We start from the raw sequence: 14,672 nt of genomic DNA, 5'->3' as shown, positions 1-14,672 counted from the left end.
TGGGAACCCAAGCCCTGCTCCAAGCCATTGCAAGTGAGGCCACCCAAGATCATATCTGCTGCTGAAATGTGGGAATTCAGAAAGTCAAGGTAAATTGCTGGCCTTGCCCAACTGTGGCTTGAGGCCCCTGACTTTTGCTCCTGCCTTCTTTCTCTCACTCTCCCCTTTGCTTTCAAGACCCGCAGGGCATCATCTCTGTCAGTTCACAGCATTATGGCTCCCCCAACATAGGGGGTGGCCGGGGAATTCCCCAGGCAGTGCAGACTCAAGTAATGCGTGGGTGACACAGCTGACGCCGACCTCTGGGACATGGTAGAAGTGTGATTTTTGACTGTGCAGGGATCCAAGGGGCCTCTGACTCTCGCTTCCTCTTGCCCTCTCACTCTCACTCTTCCTCTCTCACTCGCACAGCAAGGTCTCTTTCTCACTTCTTATCTCCGCACCCTTCTACAGAATGATTTCCCAGATATCATTCCTAAAGTGCATCCTCAACACTGTCACACTTGGTGCCGTGTCGGACAAAATTGTCAGACGAGTCTCAATTCTACCTTAGCTGCGAGGAAGACAGGGCAAAGGATTTGGGTTCTTCTGCTGTCTAGTCTCTCATCTCACTCTATGTCCAGAAATCTACTATGAGAATTCTCTGCCTCCCAGCCCTCAAGCCTTGAACCATGTGCCATCTTCCATAGCACCCAACTCTAATTTCTCCAAGGGGTCCTCTTTGCATCTATTGGACCCCTTCACTCCAGGCCTTGGCAGCCTCCACACTGTTACAGATAGCCTATTGGACCGGCTGCTACCCAGAAGCCCAAATTATAAACTTTGTAGATGCTCAGTCTTGAGGAATACACCCCAGCACAGGAAGACCTATCATAGAACATAAGCTCTATAGACAAGGAATCCCTTCTAAGAAAAGTCCTGAAAACCTGTCTACACTAGAAAGCCCTTCTCTGGCTGTAGTGGGTTGGGCACCCTGCACAGGGTATCACAGGGGCCAGGGACGTCTGGTCAGAAACCGATGGAAGAGTAGAGGATTCTTGAAACCCCATCAGGTTTGAAGGGAATTTGGGGGACACCCTGAACCCCTTCAGGTTAAAGTCTTCGGTAAATGTATCTGGGACACTACATTCCATTCTAAGAGTGCTGTCTTGTTCTTGGTTTCAGGTTACTCAACATGCGAGGATCCCTCTGCAAGCCAGAAGAAACACTTCTGGAGTGTATCCTTAAGAACTGGTAGTTCTTTAAAATTGAAGGGTTAAAAAAGGAGAAACTTAAGTTCTACCGTAGCAGTGCCTGGCCTTTTTGTAAGTTGGGGAACGGAGAAAAATGGTCTGAAAACGGGTCTCTAAATTATAGTACCATTATGCAATTAGATCTTTATTGCCACAGAATGAAAAAAGTGAAGCGAGATTCCCTATGTTCAGGTTTCCATGGTCCTTTCACGGTCCAAAATCCCACCCTGCATGGCTTTTGTAATGTAAAACCAAAAGATTTTCCCGACATTTTGGTTGATCCCCTTCTAAGCTCTTCCGGGGTTGGCGGCGGGTGGGTGGGGGGGGTGAGCAGGGGGAGCGGGAACTGAGCTTTTCCTGCTCCAAACCTAGCTCTTCCTGCTCCTGAAAGTATTCCCACCTAATCAGTCCACCCTTATATTAGGAGAGCTTCCCTAATATCAGATGGTAAAGAATCTGCCTGCAATGCAGGAGACCCAGGTTTGATCCCTGGGTCAGAAAGATCCCCTGGAGAAGGGAATGGCTAACCACTCCAGTATTGTGTGTAGGGTAAGGGAGTTAGAGAAGGCGTGGTTCAGGAAAAGAACCAGACCAGCCTTTTACAGGAACAGATCACCTTTAATAAAGTGAGAAGGGGCAGCAGTTAGATTAGTGAGCTGCTGCACTAAACCCAAGAAAAGACTAAGTATATATAGGCATATATGTGGAAATCGACTGTCTTAAGGGGGCCTATTCTTCTCCAAGGTTGTTCAGAGTAGTTATCTCTTAAACGGCTGGGGCAAGAAATTCTGGAGATTGGCCAGAGGCTGGACCAGCTGGGAGTTGGGTGTAGTCAATCTTAATGTCCATTTTTTTTTCCTTCGGGTGAGAGAGTACTTTGTTTTGCATAGAATGGTGGGGAAGACCTGGAGGGGAGTTTTAACTCCAGGCTATTTTGAGCCATGTAACTTTCCTTCACTCTCCAGTATTCTTGCCTGGAGAATCCCATGGACAGAGGAGCCTGATGGGCTATAGTCCACGGGGTCTCAAAGAGTCGGACACGACTGGAGAGACTTAGCGTGCGGCCTGCAGGAGTAAAGAATTATTTCTAATTGTATAATAATGTCGATTAGTTTGCTATCACAGAGGTAACACATACTTGAAGGAACTGTGGTTTGATTTTCCCCTGCTTACAGTGAATATGTTGTTTTTGCCTCAACAGTGGTAAAAGACATGGGACTCCTGAGACAACAGACTTTATTACTCATGGCACAAGAAGAATGCTGAGCTTCAGCATGTTCGCAAGGGTTTCCTTTGCCCCTAAACTCTGCGCAGGAGTCACAATGGACACGGATGGGGCACATGCAGTGGGTTTGCTTTACAGCTGAGGAACACTGAACTCAGTAAATCCTTTGCTTTTATAGCAACAGTAAACAAGCCTGTGTCCTGGTGAGACACGCTTTTATCCCTTGAGGTTGCTCATGTAAACTCAGTCTTGAGAAATGGTCTGAATGGCATACCCAATGAGACACCGGAGAAGGCCACGGCACCCCACTCCAGTACTCTTGCCTGGAAAATCCCATGGATGGAGAGGCCTGGTAGGCTGCAGTCCATGGGATCGCTAAGAGTCGGACATGACTGAGCAACTTCACTTTCACTTTTCACTTTCATGCACTGGAGAAGGAAATGGCAACCCACTCCAGTGTTCTTGCCTGGAGAATCCCAGGGATGGGGGAGCCTGGTGGGCTGCTGTCTATGGGGTCGCACAGAGTCGGACACGACTGAAGCGACTTAGCAGCAGCAGCAGCAGCAGCAATGAGACACATAGGAGCTCAAGAGACCCACAGAAAATTCTCTTCAAACAATACTTACTCTGTGTATGTGTGTGTGTGTGTGTGTGTGTGTGCAGTCTCTTCAGTCGTGTCTGACCCTTTGTCACCCTGTGGACTGTAGCCTGCCAGGCTCCTCTGTCCATGGAATCCCCTGGGCAAGAATGCTGGGGTCGGTTGCCATGCCTCCTCCAGGGGATCTTCCTGACCCAGGGATCGACCTGCATCTCCTGCATTGCAGGTGGATTCTTTACCGCTGAGCCTCTGGGAAAACCCCAATACTTACTTACATTTCCTAATGTGGGAAAAAAAATAAACAAGGAAAATCTACCCTTTACTTACATATCCCAGCAACTTCATTGTTAATGTAGTTCTACAAACTAGATCTGTCTAAAATTGAGAAAGGTGTATGGGCAGCCACTGGAACCACATTTAAAGTTCGGGTGATAATATTTTTGAAACTCACAAAAATACTCCTGTTAGTGACAGCTAATTTGGGATTGCAATTACTCTCTCAGGTGGGGTCACCCAGGGGCCTCCATTTCCCAAATTCTCAAGGACAGTCCTTCAGGTTTCCCAGTGATGGAGTGAACGTCTTCTGTCTTTGAACATGGTGAGAGTTTCCTCACAGAGTCTGTCCACTTCTAAGCCCTTGCCTCTTCCTCAGTACACTGTCAAACAAGAACAAGTCACAAAAAAAGCTTGGAATAGAACAGATATCCACAGCAGAGCATCCAGACTAAGGCCACAGGCAGCCTTGGCTGCGAACACATGTAACACAGTGGTCTGTATATGTTAGTGGGATGTTTCCCACTGTTTGTGCTTAGTCACTCAATCGTGTCTGTCTCTTTCTCACCCCATGGACTGTAGCCTGCCAGGCTCCTCTGTCCATGTGGATTCTCCAGGCAAGAATACTGGAGTGGGTTGCCATGCCCTTCTCCAGAGGATCTTCCCAACCCATGGATCAAACCCAGGACTCCCACATTGCAGGTGGATTCTTTACCTTCTGAGCCACGAGGGAAGCCCAAACATTTAAGTGAAAGTGAAAGTGTTGGTCGCTCAGTTGTGTCTGACTCTTTGCCACTTCACAGACTATTGCCTGCCAGGCTCCTCTGTCCATAGAATTCTCCAGGTAAGAATACTGGAGTAGGTTGCCATTCCCTTCTCCAGAGGATCTTCCCAACCCAGGGATCAAACCCAGGTCTCCTGTACTCCAGGCAGATTCTTTACCATCTGAGCCACCAGGGAATGCTGCTAATACTTACTGGTATGTAGGCCATGAGTGGCTCCAAATCTGCTGTTCCCTCTCAGTCTTTTGTATTGGATTTTTCTCTGTACTTGTTTCCTGGGTTGCTGGGTATTCCCATAGAATCTCTCACAGGGATCTCAAATTCAACATGTTCCAAATTGACTTAATCATTCTTTACCTATCCAGATCTGCTCTTGCCTCTGTAGTTCTGTCTTGATGGATGACATACTGAACCACTCCACTGCCCAAACTACAACCTTGGGAATCCTGGTTGACACTTCCATCTAGCTTACCCTGGATCATCCATCCAAGACCAACTCTTGTCGATTTTACTGCGTAAATATTCCTATATCTGTTCTACCCCTGAATTCTTTGTCATTTCTCTGACTCAGCTCTTCATTATTTCCTCAGTAGATTTGCAAAAACTTCCTTACTGATCTCTCTTCCAGAGTTTCTCAGGGGAGATGCTATTGGCATTTTGGGAAATATAGGTGTTCATTTGTGCAAGATGGTTCCAGCATCTAATAGTTGCATGCATGAAATGTCAATGGTGCCGTCTAGTTGTAAGAACCAATCTCTCCTCCCACAAGTGGTGATAGAAAGGAGTTAATGCTGATCAGAGACCCAAGAATACCAAGGGCAAAATAGAGCCACAGGAACCATCAAGGCTGATCTGAGCCAAATCTAAAGGTGGGAACCTTGATGGGGATCCTAGGGTAGGAATGCAGTGCCCCCTAGGGGTTTTAGATGTAGCAGACCCTGCATCTCTACCCCATGCCTCGTCCTTCTTTGTCTTTGCCTTTCAGATTTTCTTCTTACTCTACGCATTATCCTCAGAGATTGTTTTCACTTGCAAGATCCAAGTGTCATGGAAATGCCAATTTCTACCAGACACACAACTCTTGCCAAGATACCTCTTTTGACCTTGAAATTTTGTATATATTGAAATTTAGTATATATTAAAAAAGTGGCTATTCAAATCAGTTCAGGAAGGTAAACTAGTCAACAAATTGTATCCATACATACAGAAGGAAATTGAGATAGATCCTTAACCAATTATGGAAATATGTTCCTGATGGTTAAAGAAATTAATATAAAAATTATGAAATTATAGAATAAACCTAAAGGTATTTGAAGATTCCAGTTTGATGGTGACATAGGAAGATCCTGAATTCACCTCTTCCCACAGACACACTGAGTCTATAGCTACATGTGGAACAATTTCCTCTGGGAAAAACCTAAAGCTTGATTAAGTAACAACTACACACTGGCAAATGAGAAGAAAAACCACATCGAAGTGAGTAGGAGAGGTTGGCAGACAGTCTAATTATAAACCCCATCCCCAGTTTATAACTCATAATCAACAAGAAATTCAAAACCTGGAGCTTCTCCCTGAAGAGTGAAGGGTTTGAACCCTATATTGGGCACCCCACTTTTTAAGAGCTGCACCAGAGAGATAAGCCCCCAAAACATCTAGCTTTGAAAACTAAAGTCTGAGATCTTTGACGCATCTCACCCCTTTCTCCCACCCACCCACCCAGCTACAGTTGGACTCAGTAAATACACATCTTATCTATCCCAAGGAAAATTCACACATATGTACACACAAGAATGTTCATTGCAGAAACGCTTCTTATAGCAAAGAGTGGAAAGAAACTTGATGGTTAAGTATAGTGTGATATATCAATGGCTAAATATACTGTGGTTTGTTCTATCTTAAGACATTACAAAATAGATTATAAACTTACTTACATATGGACAGATGTGGGCATTCAATGAGGAAAATGTAGGTTCAAAAATAAGGCAATACTGGGAATTCCTGGCACTAAGATCTCCCCACAAAAAAAAAAAAGAAAAGAGAAAGAAAGAAAGAAAAATCAAAATAGTAGTGGGGAGATCTTAGTTCCCTGACGAGGGATTGAATCTGGCCCCTCAGCAGTGAAAGTGCAGAGTCCAAGGCACTGAACCACCAGGGAATCCTCAATATATATAAAAATAAGCAGAGCTAAAAGAACTACTTGCCGTATAAAGGAAAGGAAATATTTGGTAACATTTGGCAAAGGGTGAGTAGTCATGAAGGAGTTAAACCTGTAATGTTTTTTGAAAGTGTAGAGTCCTAACCACTGAACTGCAAGGGAATTCCCACTTTTAACTTGTTGAGAGTTTTTTATTGAAAGTTTTGTTACAATGCACGCCCTCAATACAAAAAATTAAAATAATAGAATATATCCGATATTAACCCTTCCCTTTCTTCTTCAGGAAAGGAAGCAAACCATGAGAATGAAGAACAAAACATAAGCAATTACATCAGAAAGGAACCCTTCACCTAGCATTCTTTCCCTTTTATCCTTCCCAAAGGCAGAGAAGAGCTGCTGCTGCTGCTGCTAAGTCGCTTCAGTCGTGTCCGACTCTGTGCGACCCCATAGATGGCAGCCCACTAGGCTCCGCCGTCCCTGGGATTCTCCAGGCAAGAACACTGGAGTGGGTTGCCATTTCCTTCTCCAATGCAGAGAAAAGCAATCAACTGCAAACACTAGGCCCACCAAGCGGTTCTACTGGCCAGTTTCACACTCAGAAGAAAGGACTACAACTCATCATGGTTTTTGAAGCCTGACACTATTTTGAAACACTTCTCTGGTAACATTCAATAGAAATGGTCTCTGAAAGTGTAGTCTCAAGCCTCTGCCCTTTACCTTTGTTGAAACTAGGAAGTTTATTCCTGTCTCACTGATGGAGAGATTTCTCCCACTCTTCACCCAACAGTCCCTCAGAAGAATATATTTCCTTAAAAAAAATTTTTTTTTAGTTTATGTATTTATTTTCAGAAGAATGTATTTCTTATAATTACATTCTACAAGTTTAACAGAGCACTTTGGAATCCATTAAGTAATATTTCTTAGAGAAAGCTTAAGCTACAAACCTCCTAATTAGTACCACCCCACTAACGGCAACCCACTCCAGTATTCTTGCCTGGAAAATCCCATGGATGGAGGAGCCTGGCAGGCTACAGTCCATGGGGTCACAAAGAGTCAGACATGACTGAGTGACTTCACTTCTTCTTTACTTCACTTAACTACCCAATCAGAAGCCATTATCATCCAACTGATAACAGGCCCCTAATTCTGTAGCTACTCTAACATACAAGAACCAGCTCCCCAGTTGGTGGGGCTCTTCTCTGTGATTATGATACAAGCAAGTTGATGCTACCTCAACTGGAATGAACCACATTTGACTTAAGTATAGATTTGAGGTTATTTTAAATTCTGCTTTGTGTCAGGGATTAAGTGTCAATGGAGATTTTTAATGCTCAAAACAGTAATAATTATGTTGTATCATTGTGCTTCTTAGATATCTAAGTGAAGTTGGTGAGTTGGTAGTTTGAGTGTTAAGCACAATAAAATGATCTGAGCTAGAGATAGGGTCTTTGTATGGCTGTTAGTATAATTGATGCCATCCTGGGCCCATAGAGTTCCTCCAGTTCTTCCACTGACCCTACTCAGGACTCTACTATGTGGCAGACTACTTATCTGTTATCAAGGGCTTTGTAGTTAATACATATTGTTTAATAATCAGGTGACTGAGCATAGCACACACTGCACAGGACCAGTTGACTTCTTTGTTCTGTTAGTATCCAAACAATGATGAAGGCCTTTGCCGACATAATTCTGGCACCCATGAGACTAGTTACTCATTCATAAATCTTGACATAGGAATGCATATCTTATTTCCAAGCTTGTACTCTTATACCCTAGGTTAACTATAAAACAGTCCCAATGGCTTCTAATTGGTGTGGAATGCATTCACGAATGCTTTCCTATTATCCCACCCTGATCCACCCTGTGAGTGTGTTACCCTATAATAAACTGATCCATTGGTTATATGGAGCTGCCTTCCTCATTTTTCAATCTCAAGATGCCCTCTCACTTTGGTGAGCACTTTTTGTTCCCTCCATCCTCCAACAGCCCTCTTCTGAGAAAATAAAACACAAGATTAAAGTAATATTTTGAGATATTGATGTTTTTCTCTTCTGTGTATTTTCCTTTATTTATTTATTTATTTTCAGAACTTTCCCTTAGCCATCTCCATCCCAGAAGTTGGTCCAGTTTAATTTTCTCAGGGAAGGAGAGCAATAGCAGAAAACCCCCTGATAGTCTCTGGCTAAAACTCAAACTCACTAAGAAGATTAAGTGAGATGCTTCTGGGAGTAAACACCACAATAGAGGGAGTGCCTTTTAGTCTAAAATCATAATTAAAAGTTCCTTTGGGTGGGGTGGGGCTGGGAGGAAGATGGGAGCGTGAAGAGTTAGGAAGGTTCCAGAAGGGAATGGTCATAGCCTCCTAGTGTTGGTCCCCAAGTCCAAGGCCCAGAGCATTGGGTAGGTCCTGAAGAGGGTCTGCTGATGATGCTATCTGGGCAGAGTTCTTGAGTGAGTGAGGAAAGGAAAGGGCAGTAAGACTCCAGAGAGATCTTAGGGGACCCAAGTCCAGGGAATAGGCAGTGGTGTCACAGAGATGGCACAGAGGAGGCAGAGAGAGGTGAGGTGGGGCAGGGATGAACTAAAACATATTGGGATTAATTTCCACAATGGAACAGTGGCTTTGCTGGTGGTGGTGGGGCCCCAAATAGAAATTGAAGTAAATCTAGATGAAGTTATATTTCTTTTATATGAATCTGAGACTCCTCCCTGAAACACAGATAACATCTTGTTTTTATCAAATCTACACAGTAATGCAGAAATAAACACTACACAGTAATACAGAAGAAATGAAGGGGAGGAGGAGAGAAAATCTTGAGACACCAGTGAAGGAGAACAGTCTTAATGACCAGACTGATGCACGGGGGAGGCAGGACCAGGGCTGGGGGGAAGAAGGAAGTGGCATCTATGATGAGCCCCAGGTTTCTTGCTTGGGGCTTTGGTGGTAAAAGTTGGGGTCATTTACTAGGGCTTGGAACACATGAACAAGAGAGGCTATGTGAGCCTGGGAGACTGAGTGAAGGCACCTAATTCTCTCTCCTGGTCATCTTTATGAAGCAGGGACAATGCTGCACACCACTGGGCCCTGCCAATTTCACAAAGACCCGTTAGAATGCTGTGGGCTAGAGTCGATAACTGAGGAGAGGCTAACAGGTGGGAAAAACAACAGTTGATGGAGAACATTAGACACGAAGGAAATCTTTAAAATAAAAATTTAAAAATTCTCTCTAAGTGAATAGATCAGAGCCAGAGACATTCCTTCCATTTGACACTATTGCTTCATATCCACATTATGGCTCATCTTCATTAGATCTCCATTACCTGTAAAATGAGGATCGTAGTGTGGTCTCAAGACAAGAAAGGGGCAGGGCACAACATTTAAAAGAATGACATTGTCCAAAGGACAAGACATAAGCTGATTAGAACCAACTAGGTCCAAGATGGTGTACAAGTCCGCTAGACCTGGAGACTCCATGTATGCTCACTGTAACACATCAGCAGGCTAAGTGATACATCCACAGGTGTCATGACAGTTCTAAGATTGAACATAAGGTAAGAAAATGGATGGTGGCCCAATTTCTGGAAATCCCCAAACTTTTCTCAAAATAGCTAGAATATTCTTCCCACTCATTAGCCTGTGAAATTACTCACCCTTGTAAAAACTAACAATTCCATACCCTGTTGCCTCTCTTGCCTTCCAAAATGGTCTACATTCTGTCTCTGGAGTGCGTTTCCTCCCTGAATAAACCTTCTTTCACTTTACTATGGCGTGCTCTTGAATTTTTTCCTGTGTGCAGCCAAGAACCCGCACTTGGCGGCTGTCCCAGGGACTCTGATGTGACCTGAGATGTGACCATTTCCTCATGCCCCATTCTCTTTCTTATAACAGCCCCATTTCTAAGTAGGGGCAGTCATGAGGAGGGAGGCAAGGGGACTTCAGATGATGGTTACTACTGATTGATCTGTCCTCGGAAGCATGGCAGCAGCATGCAGGATCGGTATGGAGCCAGATCAGTGCCCAGAGAGGACTGGATGCTGCAGAAGGACAGAGGCAGGAGAGACATGAGACATGGGTGAGGGGTTGGTGCCTTGCAGATGGTTGGGGGATAGTTGTGGGGGAGGAAGTTCAGATATCATCTATGACCTAGGAAAATCAGGGTGATTCAGGTCTGAGACCACCACATCAGCCCCCTCCCTGCCCCCTGGGGAGCATTATCAGACTTAGGGCAGCCCCAGGATGGCAGTATTCTTTGAGAGATGGGGACAGGACTCACAAGGCAGGCCCTCACCACAGGGTCCTCAGTGTAGACAGGGAAAGAGAAAGAGAGGAGATAATTGGCTTCAATGATCTCTGAGCTAAAGGGCACCCAGTCTGGCCCTGGACTATTTCTTCTTCTGGCTAAATGTCACAGTAGAGTCATTAGACTTTTCTCCAAAGTAACTGGCAGGTCTTTGAGGGTAAGAGCTCTTATTCGTCCACCTCCTCTGTGTTCCAAAGCCCCTGCAAGGCATGGCAAGGAAACAGTGCTGGGTAGAGATTCAGGTCTCACTCAAATAGTTAGAAAGGTTAGTTTGCATAATAATAAAAATTCAGGACAGAGGGGCTGTCACAGAAAGTAGAGAAAAGGTGGTGGGCTTCACTGGTGACTCAGATGGTACAGAATCTGCCTGCAATGCAGGAGACCTGGGTTTGATCCCTGGGTTGGAAATACCTCCTGGAGAAGGAAATGGCAACCTGCTCCAGTATTCTTGCCTGGGAAATCCCACAGATAGAGGAGCCTGGTGAGCTACAGTCCATGGATTCACAGAGTCAGACACAAGTGAGTGACTAACACTTTTCTCAGGTAAAGCATGGCCTTGAAGACAGGGGCTGGCCTTAATCATCTATTTGTGGACCATCCTGAGACATTGCTGCACCTTAGTAATGATTCATCAAAGGGAAACTGCTATCAAAAATGATATTTAGAGGAGGTCATGATAGCAGGGCAGTAGGACATAGAGTTCATCTCTTTAGACAAATGCACCAAGAATACATCTACAAATGGAGTAATTCTCACAAAGCACCAGCTGAACACTAGCAGAGGAACTGAGAGGCCTCAAAGGGCAGGAAAGATCCCCAAGTGACTGAGTAGTATGCAAGAAAGAAGGGGGAAAGAAGAGAGGAAGCAGGGTGAGGCTGGTTTCCAGGGGTGGGGGGATCTGAAGGAGAGGTTCCCACATCTCAGGAACTCCCGTCACCAGCAGGGAGATCAGTTGGGACAGAAGGAGAACTTAGGAGGCTCTCAGAGGAGAGTTCAGTGAGCGATCTGTGGCATGCAAGACAGAGTCAGACTCACACTGACACAGCCTGTCACAGCCCTGTGCACTCCACCCTAAGGCACGTGTCTGCCACTGTGAATGGGGATTGGGTGCTGGAACCTGGGGTTTGGAGAGCAAACCTGGGAAGGGCTGTGAGGAGACAGCCTGAGGAAGCAGGAGTGAGGAAGTTTGCAACTAGGACTGTTTCTGGAGAAAACTTGAACTGCCATAGCAGCAAAAATTGAAGTGTAACTCAGTCGTGCCTGACTCTTTGCGTCCTCATGGACTATAGCCTGCCAGGCTCCGTTGTCCATAGAATTCTCCAGGCCTTTATCAGGACACCACAGGTCCAAGCCCTGGGCCAGCATTTCAATGTCCCATGACCAGAAGTGAATAGGCTCTGGGAGAACAGATCACATCAACCAAGTTCTCAAGAAAATACATCAACCAACACGCTTATTAATTGACAACTTCAGAGCCACTTGGCACAAGATCTAGATCAGATTATCTTCTAAATAAGTTGACCCTGGGGATTATCTTGTCTAGCGTAGAATTATGACTGTGCGTACTGTGTGCTATTGCTCAGTTGTATCCAATTCTTTGCGACCCCAGGGACTGTAGCCTGCCAGGCTCCTCTGTCCATAGAATTCTCCAGGCAAGAATACTGGTGTGGGTGGCCAGCACCACTGTTAAGTGATGCATGAGGGGCAGGGTTGCCACTGCAGCCTCTCTCCCCACATGGTAGCCCAGCCTCAATGGCACTGGCAGGGTCCCCTCCCAGGTCTGGCTCTCTCAGGCCCACAGTCTCTGGCTCCCTCACATGACTTGTTGTCAATAGGACCAGCCCTCTCATGCCTGTGGCTCCTGGCTTCCCTGCACACCTCAAAACACCAGGGCTGGCTCTTTTGCACCAATGGCTGGGCACTAGGAAAGACCCCTGCTCAGGCTGATTTTCTCTCACCCATAGCTGCTAACATCCCTACATGTCTTGTCAGCACTAGGGCCAGCTCTCTTATGCCCATGGCCAAGCACTGCGAAAGACCCCATTGGGGCTGATCTTCTTGCACCTGGGGCCACCAGCTCCCATATGTGCCTGTCATTGCTGGGCTTTCATGACCCCATCCACATAACCACCTCCATACTCCCTCCTTGAATGCATGGACTTGTGTGCTCCAGGGAAACCACAGAAGCAGACCTGCTGTGGGTGGTCCACACACAGAGGACCATTTGTAGATGTATTCTCGGTGCATTTGTCTAAAGAGATGAACTCTATGTAAAACCACTGAACTTGAGGCAGCCATGCAACTAAAGAAGGAAAGCTCAAATCTCTCCTTGCAACTGCATAAACAGCGAATTGAGAGTCTTGTGACTGACTTTGTAAGCTCAGTACCTATAGATCATCTATATGGACAAGTGCTCCTATAGCCAAGATGAGTCTGGCTTTATTAGCTGTATACTTTGTAGGTATATACACATGGGGAGTTGGACCAGGGTAGAATCTAAGCTGCCTCCGTAGCACCCACAGTGGGTCTAAATACGTTATTACTGCAATCCTGGGACCTGAATCCAGTGAATCTATGCTGGTGGCCTGGTGAAAGCAATGTCTGAGACACTAGGCCAGTGCGGTCATACCCACAGTTAAGTTGGGGCCAAGAGCAGTGCCAACAACAGTGGAATCTGAGAGCTCACACAAAGGGTGAAAGGTGACACAATAGAGTACGCCACATGTGAATAACTCCAGAGGAGGAATACTCAGTCACTTCCATCCCAGTGGGAGTGCTCAATACCACCTACCTTGCACTATGGATCAGAAACACAGTGAAGAAACAGACCTGGGGGCCTCTACTCCAACAAATAGGGAGCAGACTCCACCTCTGATAAGACAGTGCCAAACACAGAGCAAAGGGGAGGCCCTGCTCAATATGTAGGGCAGTCTCTGGTTATGACACTGGTCAAACCCTCTATCAAGAGGATAATGACACAAGCCTCTGGACCAATGTCATCCACCAGTGGGCAGACACCAGAAGCAAGAGGAACTACGATCCTGCAACCTGTAGAAAGCTGACCACAAACACAGTAAGTTAGACAGTAAGTTAGACAAAGTGAAATACAGTAAGTTAGACAAAGTGAAATAAAGAAATATATTGCAGATGAAGGAGCAAGAAAAAACCTATAAGAACACCTAAATGAAGAGGGGATACACAATCTATCTAGACAATAATTCAGAATAATGATAGTGAGAATGATCCTAGATTTTGGAAAAAGAATGGAGGCACAGAATGAGAAGATACAAGAAATGTTTAACAAAGAACCAGAAGAAAAGCAATTATCCTCCAACTAAAAATAAAATTTTAAAAATACCTAGGAGAACTGAAGAACTAAAGAGCAAACACATACAATAACTGAAATGAAAAATAAAATAAAAGGAATCAATAGAAGAATAACTGAGGCAGAAGAATGAATAAGTGAGCTAGAAGACAGAATGGTGAAAATTACTACCATGGAACAGAATAAGAAAATAGAATTAAAATAAATTTCAGAGTATCTGGGAAAACATTAAACACACCAACATTGAATTATAGGAGTCTCAGAAGAGGTAGATAAAGAGAAAGGGTCTGAGAAAATATCTGAAGAAATGATAGTTGAAAGTGTCCCTAATATGGGAAAGGAATTAGCCACCCAAATACAGAAAGTGTGGAGAGTCCTGTACACGATAAACCTAAGGAGGATTATGCCCAGGCACGTATTAATCAAACTGTTAAAACTGAATACAAAGGAAAATATTAAAAGCAAAAAGAAAAAAGCACCAAACAACATACAGTTCAGTTCAGTTCAGTTGCTCAGTCATGTCCGACTCTTTGCAACTCCATGAATTGCAGCACTCCAGGCCTCCCGTCCATCACCAACTCCCGGAGTCCACCCAAACCCACGTCCATTGAGTTGATGATGCCATCCCACCATCTCATCCTCTGTTGTCTCCTTCTCTGCCTGCCTTCAATCTTTCCCAGAATCAGGGTCTTTTCCAATGAGTCAGCTCTCCACATGAGGTGGCCAAAGTATTGGAGTTTCAGCTTCGACATCAGTCCTTCCAATGAACACCCAGAACTGA

At 45.0% G+C, this 14,672-nt stretch overlaps 1 pseudogene; it reads right to left on the bottom strand.

The window, feature by feature from the left end:
- Positions 1-6,777: 6,777 nt before the first annotated feature.
- LOC138094173 (small nucleolar RNA U3) lies at positions 6,778-6,965 on the bottom strand (annotated as a pseudogene).
- Positions 6,966-14,672: the final 7,707 nt, after the last annotated feature.

The sequence above is a fragment of the Capricornis sumatraensis genome, chromosome 1 (genome assembly GCF_032405125.1).
Source record: "Capricornis sumatraensis isolate serow.1 chromosome 1, serow.2, whole genome shotgun sequence".
NCBI classification, from domain to species: domain Eukaryota; kingdom Metazoa; phylum Chordata; class Mammalia; order Artiodactyla; family Bovidae; genus Capricornis; species Capricornis sumatraensis.
Note: the sequence above shows the minus strand (reverse complement) of the source record. Positions and strands in the feature narration are given on the sequence as shown.